Source organism: Haematobia irritans, chromosome 5 (genome assembly GCF_050003625.1).
Source record: "Haematobia irritans isolate KBUSLIRL chromosome 5, ASM5000362v1, whole genome shotgun sequence".
Lineage (NCBI taxonomy): Eukaryota > Metazoa > Arthropoda > Insecta > Diptera > Muscidae > Haematobia > Haematobia irritans.
The window spans coordinates 107,237,395-107,251,821 of NC_134401.1; the positions used below are offsets into that span (position 1 = coordinate 107,237,395).

Consider the following 14,427-nt stretch of genomic DNA (forward strand, 5'->3'; position numbering starts at 1 on the left):
AACTCTCTATAAAAATAAAATTTTGACAAAATTTTCTATTGAAATAAATTTTTAACAAAATTTTTAATAGACATAAAATGTTGACAAAATTTTCAATAGAAATAAAATAGACTAAATTTTCTATTGAAATAAAATTTTAAGAAAAATTTACACAGAAATAAAATTTTAACAAAATTTTCACTAGAAATAAAAATGTGACAAAATTTTCTATAGAAATAAAAATTTGAGAAAATTTTCTATAGAAATAAAATTTTGACAAAATTTTCTATAGAAATAAAATTTTGACAAAACTTTCAATAGAAATAAAATTTTGAAAAAATTTTCTATAGAAATACAATTTTGACAAAATTTTTTAGAAATAAAATTTTGACAAAATTTTTAATAGAAATAAAATTTTAACGAAATTTTCAATAGAAATAAAATTTTGACAAAATTTACTATAGAAATAAAGTTTTGAGAAAATTTTCAATAGAAATAACATTTTGACAAAAATTTTCTATAGAAATAAAATTCTCACCAAATTTTCTATAGAAATACAATTTGAGAAAATTTTCTATAGAAATAAAATTTTTAGAAAATTTTCTATAGAAATAAAATTCTGAGAAAATATTCTATAGCAATAAAAATTTTGACAAAATTCCCTACAGAAATAAAATTTTGACAATTTTTTCTATAGAAATACAATTTTGCTCAAATTTTCGATAGAAATAAAATTTGACCAAATTTGCTATAGAAAAAAATTTGTGACAAAACTCTCTATAAAAAATAAAATTTTGAAAAAAATTTCTATAGAAATAAATTTTTAACAAAATTTTTAATAGACATAAAATGTTGACAAAATTTTCAATAGAAATAACATATAGACTAAATTTTCTATTGAAATAAAATTTTAAGAAAAATTTATACAGAAATAAAATTTTAACAAAATTTTCAATAGAAATAAAAATGTGACAAAATATTCTATAGAAATAAAAATTTGAGAAAATTTTCTATAGAAATAAAATTTTGACAAAATTTTCTATAGAAATAAAATTTTGACAAAACTTTCAATAGAAATAAAATTTTGAAAAAAATTTCTATAGAAATACAATTTTGACAAAATTTTTTAGAAATAAAATTTTGACAAAATTTTTAATAGAAATAAAATTTTAACGAAATTTTCAATAGAAATAAAATTTTGACAAAATTTTCTATAGAAATAAAGTTTTGAGAAAATTTTCAATACAAATTAAATTTTGAAAAAAATTTGCTATAGAAATAAAATTCTGAGAAAATATTCTGAAGAAATAAAATTTTGACAAAATTTTCTATAGAAATAAATTTGTAACAAAATTTTTAATAGACATAAAATGTTGACAAAATTTTCAATAGAAATAACATATAGACTAAATTTTCTATTGAAATAAAATTTTAAGAAAAATTTATACAGAAATAAAATTTTAACAAAATTTTCAATAGAAATAAAAATGTGACAAAATTTTCTATAGAAATAAAAATTTGAGAAAATTTTCTATAGAAATAAAATTTTGACAAAATTTTCTATAGAAATAAAATTTTGACAAAACTTTCAATAGAAATAAAATTTTGAAAAAAATTTCTATAGAAATACAATTTTGACAAAATTTTTTAGAAATAAAATTTTGAAAAAATTTTTAATAGAAATAAAATTTTAACGAAATTTTCAATAGAAATAAAATTTTGACAAAATTTTCTATAGAAATAAAGTTTTGAGAAAATTTTCTATAGAAATAAAATTTTGAGAAAATTTTCTATAGAAATAAAATTCTGAGAAAATATTCTAAAGAACTAAAATTTTGACAAAATTTTCTATAGAACCACAATTTTTTTGCAGAAATAGAATTTTGCATTTTTACAATTACTACAATATTAATTAAATTATTAATTATTACAATATTTATTCAAGAAGAAAATTTGTTTGCTAGTTTTTCTTTTTGTAATATTTCTCCCAATTTTGGTAGATTTTTTTTGGCTCGAGTGGCAACAGCGATAAGGAGTCCCAAAACTTTTCTTGCGGAATTTGGACTTCTTATTCATTATCTGGTTAATTTTGTAAGCTCTGTGCGAGGATGATTCCGTGGATGGGCTCACTTTCTTTGCATCTGGATTGATTTTATTGTTGCTTCATTTTATTGGTGCTTCATTACCTGGATAATTTTGTATGCTTTGTGCGAGGATGATTCCGTGGATGGGCTCACTTTCTTTGCATCTGGATTGATTTTATTGTTGCTTCCCTGACGTTGCCATGATCATTCCCTATGGAATTGGAGGGAGTCTTAATCTAATCCTGCGGATTATCATGTGCCCGTCGTCTTTTTATTCATCACCTGCTTCAACTTTTGCAACCATGCTTCTCAAATGATTCGCTTCGTATCTGAACTGATATTACAACCACTCCGTGCAATTCTGATTATTTCTGATACGTAAAACTTGAATATGGGATACTTGAAAGTGGGGTGCTATTTTTTGTTTCTTCTCCGATATTTCACTGTTTTATACTTCAGACTATTTGCTCTTCTTTGTTATTGGCGTCGGATTCGAAGAAGTCTCAAGCATTTCCCTGCTACATCTTCTTCCGTCATCTTCTTTTTACTCATCCAGTTCATATTCTTCAAGTTTAAAAGTTATAATATTGAAACTTTCTTTTGAGTTTGAGTGTCGGAATGAGATTCTCTTTTTCTACCTCAAAGAATTCCTGAGCTTTTTCATCCTCCTTAAACTTTTTGCCAGTGTTGATTGGTCTTTCTGTGTATAATTTCCCTCGACTACAGCCTATAAATTCTGCAATGTGTCAATAGATCATTGCACAGACACTTCCATAAATTTTTAGAGGCAGTGACAGTTCGAATGCATAAATATTAGACCGACCACAAGTGTAACCTTATAGAATTAATTAAGAGAAATCCCCCAAACAGTATACAGTTCAAAACATGCCAATTATTTCTTTTTCATAATTCATTCATTCATGTAAGTAAGGTGGTTTTCTCTTACAGCCAATATCAGGTTGCACGGCCTAACAAACACCCTCCTCCAATAAGAAACAAAGTGGAAAATTGAAATTGAAACGTAATATTGATTCATCAACTACACTCTGATATATGAAATTCATGAATACTTACACTTAAAATAAAATCACTTTTTGAAGTGGATACTTAATTTTACCTTTTTGGCTTCAAGGTTCCTTGGGCTCTTATAATTGGTAGTAGACTCAATTCGAGTGCCATCTTAAGAGTAGCAGCTTCTTTTCTTCCTCGAGCATCGATTGTAAATAATAAATTGAATTGTTTTGTATTTGGACTTTATGATTGAATTCAAACAATAATATTAATTGCCAATAAACTATAATGTTTTGTTCAATAATTGGTATTCTTATTCTCCGCTCCATATGATTGAAGAATTTTAATAAGGTGATATACGACGAAGTCTACAAAGAATTGCATACTCATTCATTTAATCGGCCGAGATTTAGATAAAACTCCGAATCGAAAAAATAGGATCCAATTTTCCCAAATACGTCCCCAAAAAATACAATTTTCCCAGTAGAAAGAGCTTCAAATTTAACAAACATTGTAAACCCGGAGAAGATAGAATTGTGCCATTCACTAGAAGGACTAAAATATAATGAACCGATTCAATTCAATTTCCTGATAACCTTAGACAGGAAACTGAATTGGAAGAGCCACATCAAAGAGAGGTGTGAAAAAATCTACAGATGTTGGCCACTGTGCCGAAAAGCAGATACCAAAGGGAAATAACTGCTACGCTGATGGATCGAAAATGGTTGAGAAGACGGGACTAGGCGCATATTTGGAGTATCCAAACACCGAGATCCTCTTCCAGTTATCCGTCCACAGCACAATTATGTCGGCATAAGTGCGTACCATAATGGAATGTGTGAATTGGCTCGGAAATAATACGAGGCCCCAAATCATAGACGTTTACACAGATTGGCAGAAGGCAATTGCAGGTATTATGGTTCGCTTATGAACCGTATTGGAATGCTAAATGATCAACGAATACTCGAAATACGACAGGATCCGCATCATTAGTTGTCGGGACATGTCAGGATAAGAGATGTTAATGCAAATGAACGGGCGATAATAGGTAATGCGGGCCGAGTTGACGGAATGGGCACCTCAGTTGCCACAGTTGGTAGAGTTCTATCAAAAATTGTAGATTTTTTACTGTTTTTCTATAGGCATACAATTTTGAAAAAAAATTTCTATAGATATAAAATTTTCTATAAAAATGAAATTTTGACAAAATTGCTATAGAAATAAAATATTGACAAAATTTTCTATAGAAATAAAATTTTGACAAAATTGTTTAGGCAGTAGCCTACTATGAAACCTTTTTTCGGAAGGTTCAAGTGTAGTTCACTTTGGGTTGAGTGAATTACCCCAATTTATTCTGATAATTGGATGATAGTTTTGCTGCAAGTAGAGGATGCTGATGAGGAATGTGGTAATTCCGAAACAGCTGTACTTCGAACCATCTTGCAGTCTATAGGGCTTTGCCCAAATAAATTTGACAAGCATAATTTTCCTCTGTTGTTTAAGCTACACTTGTAGTTTAGTCAATGCATGGTTTTAAGATGAAATCAAAAACAACAATAATGATTGAAGAGAATCCAACAATAACAAACAAAACGAAAGAAATGAAATTTTGACAAAACATTCTATAGAAATACAATTTTGACAAAATTTTCTAGAGAAATAAAACTTTGACAAAATTTTCTATAGAAATAAAATTTTAACAAAATTTTCTACAGAAATATAGTTTTGACAAAATTTTCTATAGAAATAAAATTTTGACAAAATTTTTTAGAAATAAAATTTTTACAAAATTATCTATAGAAATAAAATTTTGATACATTTTTTTATAGAAATAAAATTTTGATAAATTTTTCTATAGAAATGAAATTTTGACACAATTTTCTAGAGAAATAAAATTTTGTTAAAAAAAAACTCTGTAGAAATAAAATTTTTATCTAATTTCTATAAATAAATAAAATTTTTCTATAGGCATACAATTTTGACAAAATTTGCTATAGATATCAAATTTTGATAAAATTTTCTATTTAAAAACGAAAATTGTTCTTTAGAAATAAAATTTTGATAAAAATTTCTATAGAAATAAAATATAGACAAGATTTTCTATAGAAATAAAATTTTGACAAAATTATCTATAGAAATAAAATTTTGACAAAATTTCTATAGAAATAAAATTTTAACAAAATTTTCTACAGAAATAAAGTTTTGACAAAATTTTCTATAGAAATACAATTTTGACAAAATTTTTATAGAAATGAAATTTTGACAAAATTTTCTATAGAAATAAAATTTTGAAAAAATTTTCTATAGAAATAAAATGTTGACAAAATTTTCTATAGACAGAAAATTTTGACAAACTTTTCTATAGAAATAAAATTTTGACAAATTTTTCTATAGAAATAAAATATTCACAAAATTATCCATAGAAATAAAATTTTGCAAAAATTTTCTATATAAATAAAATTTTGACAAAATTTTCTACAGCAATAAAATTCTGACAAAATTTTCTATAGGAACAAAATTTTGACAAAATGTTCTATAGAAACAAAATTTTGACAAAAATTTCTATAGAAATAAAATTTTGACAAAATTTTCTATAGAAATAAAATTTTTACAAAACTTTCTATAGAAATTAAATTTTGACAAAATTTTCTAGAGAAATAAAACTTTGACAACATTTTCTATAGATATAAAATTTTGATAAATTTTTCGATAGAAATAAAATTTTGACAAAATTTTCTATAGAAATAAAATTTTGGTAAAAAAATTCTATAGAAATACAATTGTGACAAAATTTTCTATAAAAATAAAATTTTGACAAAATTTTCTATAAAAAAACATCTTGACAAGATTTTCTTTAGAAATAAAATTTTGATAAAATATTCTATAGAAATAAAATTTTGACAAAATTTTTTATAGAAATAACATTTTGACAAAATTTTCTATAAAAGAAATTTGACAAAATCGCAAATGATTCTCTTTGTATCTGAACTGATATTACTAATTCTGATTATTTGAAAATTGATACATGAAACTTGAATATAGGATACTTGAAAGTGGGGTACTATTTTTTGTTTCTTCTCCGATATTTTGCTGTTTTACACTTCAGACTATTTGCTCTTCTTTGTTATTGGAGTCAGATTCGAAGGTCTCAAGCTTCTCCCTGCTACATCAAAAATAAAAAAACATTTTGACAAGATTTTCTTTAGAAATAAAATTTTGATAAAATATTCTATAGAAATTTAATTTTGACAAAATTTTTTATAGAAATAACATTTTGACAAAATTTTCTATAAAAGAATTTTGACAAAATCCTCTATAGATATAAAATTTTGGCAAAATTTTCTATATAAATAAAATCTTGACAAAACTTTTTATAGAAATTAATTTTTGACAAAATTTTTTATAGATATAAAATTTTGATATATATTTCTATAGAAATAAAATGTTGACAAAATTACCTATAGAAATAAAATTTTGATAAAAAAATTCTATAGAAATAAAATTTTAACAAAATTTTTTATAGAAATACAATTTTGACAAAATTTTCTATAGAAATAAAATTTTGACAAATTTTTCTATAGAAATAAATTTGACAAAATTTTATATAGAAATAAAATTTGGATATAATTTTATATAGAAATAAAATTTTGACAAACTTTTCTATAGACATACAATTTTGACAAAATTTTCTATAGATATAAAATTTTTATAACTTTTTCTTTAGAAATAAAATTTTGACAAATTTTTCTATAGAAATAAAAAATTGACAAATTTTTCTATAGAAATAAAAAATTGACAAAATTTTCTATAGAAATAAAATTTTGACAAAATTTTCTATAGAAATAAAATTTTGACAAAATTTTCTATAGAAATAAAATTTTGACAAAATTTTCTATAGAAATAAATTTTTTATAAAAAAATTCTATAGAAATAAAATTTTTATAAAAAAATTCTATAGAAATACAATTTTGACAAACTTTTCTATAGAAATAAAATGTTGACAAAATTTTCTATAAAAAAACATTTTGACAAGATTTTCTTTAGAAATAAAATTTTGATAAAATATTCTATAGAAATAAAATTTGGCAACATTTTCTATAGAAATAACATTTTGACAAAATTTTCTATAAAAATAAAATTTTGACAAAATTTTCTGTAGAAAAAAAAATTTGGATAAAATTTTCTATAGAAATAAAATTTTGATAAAATTTTCTATAGAAATAAAATTTTGACAAAACTTTCTAGAGAAATAAAATTTTGATAAAAAAAAATTCTCTAGAAATACAATTTTGACAAAATTTCCTATAGATATAAAATTTTGATAAAATTTTCTATAAAAAAACATTTTGACAAAATTTTCTTTAGAAATAAAATTTTGATAACAATTTCTATAGAAATAAAATATTGACAAAAAGTTCTATAGAAATAACATTTTGATAAAATTTTCTATAAAATAACTTTGACAAAATCCTCTACAGATATAAAATTTTGGCAAAATTTTCTATAGAAATAAAATCTTGACAAAATTTTCTATAGAAATAAAATTTTGACAAAATTTTCTATAGAAATAAAATTTCGACAAAATTTTCTATAGAAATAAAATTTTGACAAAATTTTCTATAGAAATAAAATTTTGACAAAATTTTCTATAGAAATAAAATTTTGACAAAATCTTCTATAAAAAATAAAGTTTTGACAAAATTTTCTGTAGAAATAAAATTTTGTCAAAATCTTCTATAGACATAAAACTTTGACAAAATTTTCTATAGAAATAAAATTGTGACAACATTTCCTATAGAAAATCTTAAGAAAATCTTCTGTAGAAATAAAAGTGTGCCAAAATTTTCTATAGAAATAAAATTTTGACAAAATTTTCTATAAAAAGAAAACTGTGACAAAATTCTCTATAGATATAAAATTCTATACACTGTTAGAAAAATATGTTTTTCATATGTTTCGATATAAACAAAATGTGTTTCGGGCACAATTTTTAAACACAATATATTTAAGTGCAAACATGTAATGTTCTCAAACTAACACTAAATGTTTGGAACACATATGTTAATATGTTAGAATATATTATGTTTGGGGCATGCATGTTTCATAAAAATTATATGTGTGAATGTAAACATATATAAATTTACAAATTTCGAGTAAACATATATATGTTGTGATATTTTATTCAGAGAGCGACAGAGAGAGAGAGAGAGAGAGAGTATAGAGAAAGAAATAGAGATAAAAACCGGGAGGGTTGACGAAAGATATCAAATTAACACAGCGAGAGAATCGAAAGAGAGCAATTTCTGTGAAACCGCTTATATGTTGTTTCGGAAACTGCTTTATGATAAGGCCAAAAATTGTATACTCTTAAGTCTAAATATTATTTAATTTGTGTATATTATAAAATTATTTATGTAAGTTTATACTCGACCCCACGTTCTTCCTTTGTTAGAGTTTTTGAATTCCTTCCAAAATATCAAACTTTTATACCAAAACCAGTTTTTTATTACAAAATTGTTATTTTTGCAATAAAAAAATTATATTTTATCCAAAAGCTCAGTCCATTTCGTTTATATCAAGCACTGTTTCTGACTGTAAATCTTTAATAACCCACATTTCGAAGTTTCATTATAAAAATTTATAGTATAAATATAAATATGTAAATTAAAAAAAAAACAATTGGTGTTTGGTCGGAGCAGGGATTGAACCCACGACCCTTTACGGCAGACATGCTAACCACTGCTCCACGTTGCCAACACATGTATGTTTCTGTTAAATAATGTTATGTTTGCATGGGCTCGTGGGCGCTGCAAACTATGCTATATAAATGTAACTTATAACGATAATTGTCTTCTGGTGACTATAACAGCTACGTAGCTCAGTGGTAGTGTGTTGGCTTACAAACTGTATGGTCCTCGGTTCGATTCTCCGTCCAGGCGAAAGGTAAAATTTAACAAGTATATACGGCCGTAAGTTCGGCCAGGCCGAATCTTATGTACCCTCCACCATGGATTGCGTAGGAACTTCTACTAAAGGCTGTCATCCACAATCGAATTACTTGGGTTGCGATAACACTTGCCGATGGCAAGGTATCGTAAAACTTTTTAACACTGTCTTCTAAATTGTAAGTTAGCCCATACGGGGTATATATTAAACAAAAAAAAAGCCGATTAAATACGTATATAATCTAGTTTGACAAAATTTTCTATAGAAATAAAATTTTGACAAAATTTTCTATAAAAATGAAACCTTGACAAAATTTTCTATAGAAATAAAATTTTGACAAAATTTTCTATAGAAATAAAAATTTGACAACATTTTCTATAGAAATAAAAACTTGACAAAATTTTCTATAGAAATAAAATGTTGACAAAATTTTCTATGGAAGTAAAATGTTGACAAAATTTTCTATAGCAATACAATTTTGACAAAAATTTCTATAGAAATAAAATGTTGACAAAATTTTGTATAGAAATAAAATTTTGACAAAATTTTGTATAGAAATAAAATGTTGACAAAATTTTCTACAGAAATAAATTATTTACAAAATTTTCTATAGAAATAAAATTTTGACAAACATTTCTATAGAAATAAACTTTTGACAAAACTTTCTATAGAAATGAAATTTTAACAAAACTTTCTATAGTAATAAAATTTGACAAAATTTTCTATGGAAATAAAGTTTTGGTAGATTACAAAATTTTCTATAGAAATAAAATTTTGACAAAATTTTCTATGGAAATAAAATTTTGACAAACATTTGTATAGAAATAAACTTTTGACAAAACTTTCTATAGAAATGAAATTTTGACAAAACTTTCTATAGTAATAAAATTTGACAAAATTTTCTATGGAAATAAAGTTTTGGTAGATTATTTTTGGCGATATGGACCAATTTTTGTGTAATAAGTCATCGGCTATATATAACTAAAGACCGATATGGACCAATTTTTACATGGCTATTAGAGGCCATATATTGACAAAATGTACCAAATTTCAACCGTATCGGATGACTTTTGCTCCTCCAAGAGGTTCCGGACGTCAAATCTGGGGACGGTTTATATGGGAACTATATATAATTATGGACCGATATGGACCAATTTTTGCATGGTTGTTAGAGACCATATACTAACACCATGTACCAAATTTCAACTGGATCGGATGAATTTTGCTCTTCCAAGAGGCTCCGGAGGTAAAATCTGGGGATCGGTTTATATGGGGGCTATATATAATTATGGACCGATATTGACCAATTTTTGCATGGTTATTAGAGGCCGTAAACTAACATCAGGTACCAAATTTCAACCGGATCGGATGAATTTTGCCCCTCCAAGAGGCTCCGGAGGTCAAATCTGGGGATCGGTTTATATGGGGGCTATATATAATTATGGACCGATATGGACCAATTTTTGCATGGTTGTTAGAGGCCGTATACTAACATCAGGTACCAAATTTCAACCGGATCGGATGAATTTTGCCCCTCCTAAAGTCTCCGGAGGTCAAATCTGGGGATCGGTTTATATGGGGGCTATATATAATTATGGACCGATATGGACCAATTTTTGCATGGTTGTTAGAGACCATATACTACCATCAGGTACCAAATTTCAATCGGATCGGATGAATTGTGCCCCTCCAAGAGGCTCCGGAGGTCAAATCTGGGGATCGGTTTATATGGGGGCTATATATAATTATGGACCGATATGGACCAATTTTTGCATGGTTGTTAGAGACCGTATGCTAAGACCACTTACCAAATTTCAACCGGATCGGATGAATTTTGCTGCTCCGGGAGGCTCCCCAAGCCAAATTTGGGGATCGGTTTATATGGGGGCTATACGTAAACGTGGTCCGATATGGCCCATTTTCAATACCATCCGACCCACATCAATAACAACTACTTGTGCCAAGTTTCAAGTCGATAGCTTGTTTCGTTCGGAAGTTAGCGTGATTTCCACAGACGGACGGACAGCCGGACAGACGGACAGACGGACGGACGGACGGACATGCTTAGATCGACTCAGAATTTCACCACGACCCAGAATATATATACTTTATGGGGTCTTAGAGCAATATTTCGATGTGTTACAAACGGAATGACAAAGTTAATATACCCCCATCCTATGGTGGAGGGTATAAAAAAATTATAAAATTGAATAATTTCTTCAACATTATTTGTATTACAGAAAAAGGTGCCAAGAACTAAAAAATTTCGTGGAATGAGCACAATCTTCTTTGGGGAAAATTCTTCCAAGCATATAATATTTTTGGGCTCAAAATGCTTCCTAACATATAATATTTTCTCATATAACAAACATATTAATGTTTCGGCAGTATCCAATAATATATGTGCTTCCTGCAAAATATGTTTGGAACATATGTTAGAGAGGCGATTTTTTTGAGGGTGTAGAAATAAAATTTTATATAAATTCAATAAAAAAACACTTCTTTAAAATAAAGCCGTACTAATAGCCACAAAGATTTGATCAACAACTTCAAAATAGGATTTTTTTTTTAATTTGGTAGATTTTTGATAAATTTTACTTCAAATTTTGGTACACCCTCAAAAATAATCGCTTCTCTAACATATGTTCCAAACATATTTTGCAGGAAGCACATATATTATTGGATATTGCCGAAACATTATTATGTTTGTTTTATGTGAACATATTATATGTTTGGAAGCATTTTGAACCCAAAAATATTATATGCTTGGAAGAATTTTCTCCCCAAGAAGATTGTGCTCATTCCCACACATAATTTTCACTTCCACGAAATTTTTAGTTCTTGGCACCTTTTTCTGTAATACAAATAATGTTGAAGAAATTACTCAATTTTATAATTTTTTTAAATGTTACTTTTCGCCTGGACGGAGAATCAAACCGGGAATCATGCAAATTGTAAGCCAACACACTACCACTGGGCTGTTATAGTCACCAATAGACAATTATCGTTATAAGTTACATTTATATAGCATAGTTTGCAGCGCCCATGAGCCCATGCAAACATAACATTATTTAACAGAAACATACATTTGTTGGCCACGTGGAGCAGTGATTAGCATACGTTCCGATTTCTTTTAACGAACCAAGAAAAAAAAAATTGTGCCCATAATGCCAACCCAGCGGCGTAGTTCATGTGGTTGGAAGGCCTCCTTCCAGGCCTGTCTAAGCATTACAGAGGCCTGCTTAGGACATTACACCTTCCTTTCCATTTAACATAGGGTGAGATTGGAGGGCAAGGCCTTATTTGTAGCTTCCATAAAAGACCCTTCACCAGCCCTCCAAAAAGAAGGAGGCTTACAGGAGTGTATATAAAACACCTACATAATTACTGATAATATAACTACTTCTCACGTCCTTCCTATTGTAGGCATGTTGTAGCACTATACGGGTTCTCGTTTAGGAAGGCCTTCCATACACATTCCCAAAATAATGCCTTTATGATAAATAAAAAAATACGGTATTAAATTTTTATGCTTTTGTTTCAAATTTATTTATTTTTAACATGAAAAAAGGTTAGCGTTCAGAGATATATAAAAACATAAAGAAAATGTCAAGTCACTCCCCAAGATATCACTATATTTGATTCGTCTGGGCTCTATATTCTTTCTGCGTTTCGGTAAATTTATTGTCAAGATCTGAAAGAACTAAATTGCATTAAAAAATTAAAATAATAAAATAAAATTAAAGACTTACCGTTAGAGTTTTATACTTAAGGTTACTATCGCAAATGCGAAACACTTTATAATTTGGAAGACGTACGTACTTTACCAGATCAAGAATTCAACTAACGAATAGCATGTACTGGCGTACGCTAAATTATTATCCACATGGCATTAATGAAAATATTTTCTGACATAAATAGTTATACATTTCAAATGTTGCTATGTTTCATTTTTGTTTTTGTTTGGGGGTAGAAAATGTTAAAATACAATTCCTCTAACATACACGAAATCCTACGCATTCCTAATAGCTTATTTTTGGAAGTGGAAAGCAATGCAATTACATGCCTATTCATTTCTATGATATAACCGTTTTACTTCCAAAGGCATTACAAATGCATTCTAATTATAAATTAATAGGAATGTAAACAATTTTAAAGCTCTCTTTTAAACGAGAGCACAAGACATCTCTCTTGCTATATAATTTTAACACCCATGCTATACAACTTGCTATAAAGAAGGCAGAGAGAATGTCCGTGTGCATAAAATGAAAAAAGTAAATGAATCGCAATGCTTAAATACAGGTCTGATTTTAGAAGGCTTCCGATGAATGTAAAATCAGTACACATGCATGCCTTATAAACACAACTCCTTCCAATTTAATGCATTTAACATGCCTGAATTCGCAAGGTCCTTCTCGATTCCGCCGCTGGGAAAATGATAAACAAAACACATGTCCACACATACATAAAATGCTGCTCTCAAGACGAAAACACACGCTGTTTTTTTTTTTCAAATGTCTATTCTCTTGGTTCCGAATGTCTATTCTCTTTACTCCGAATACTCATTCTAATATTCAAATTAAATAATATTTAGATTTAAGCATATCAAATTTTTGGCCTTATCATAAAACAGTTTTCCGAAACAACATATACAAATAGCTCTCTTTTCATTCTCTCACTGTGTTATGTTGATATCTTTCGTCAACCCTCCCGGTTTCCATCTCTATTTCTTTCTCTATACTCTCTCTCTCTCTCTGAATAAAATATCACAACATATATATGTTTAATCGAAATTTGTAAATTTATATATGTTTACATTCACAGATATTATTTTTATAAAACATTTATGCCCCAAACATAATATATTCTAACATATTAACATATGTGTCCCAAACATTTAGTGTTAGTTTAGGAACATTACATGTTTGCACTTAAATATATTGTGTTTAAAAATTGTGCCCGAAACACTTTTTGTTTATATCGGAACATATAAAAAACATATTTTTCTAACAGTGTAGATCGTTTTTTGACACGCCTGGCAACCATGATTGGCACAGGAGACACATAATGCGATGTGGACCAATGTAACGGTCGAAAGGACGACGAAAATACTATGGGATAAACCAGACAAGAAAAAAGGCTGGACCACTACTCAAGGAGAGTAGGACGTCAGTCCGGAGCTCCGTCGAAATGCGGGCAACCAGAAGTGAGAGCAATTTTGCGCCGAATAGAAGCAGCAAAAGATGGTGCATGTGGGGCATTGATTGAGGATGATGAACCTTGGAACACTATCTATGTGACTGTCCTGCCTTTACTAGGCAAAGAATTGACCATATCGGAGAAGAGTAGTTTCGGCGTTTAGTTTGGAAACAGGGACTGGAAACAAATTAAGGAATTCGTTCCTGGA

General features: G+C 27.6%; 1 protein-coding gene and 1 long non-coding RNA gene across 4 annotated transcripts in view; one reads left to right on the forward strand and one right to left on the reverse strand.

The window, feature by feature from the left end:
- The window catches only part of Dg (Dystroglycan), a 765,125-nt gene that overhangs the window by 161,693 nt on the left and 589,005 nt on the right, over positions 1 to 14,427 (forward strand). The window lies entirely within an intron of this gene.
- Positions 12,540 to 13,172, reverse strand: LOC142241790 (uncharacterized). Its single transcript, XR_012723809.1, has 2 exons — positions 12,773 to 13,172; positions 12,540 to 12,714 (listed from the first exon to the last, which is right to left on the reverse strand). It is a non-coding gene; the product is annotated as an uncharacterized LOC142241790 (long non-coding RNA).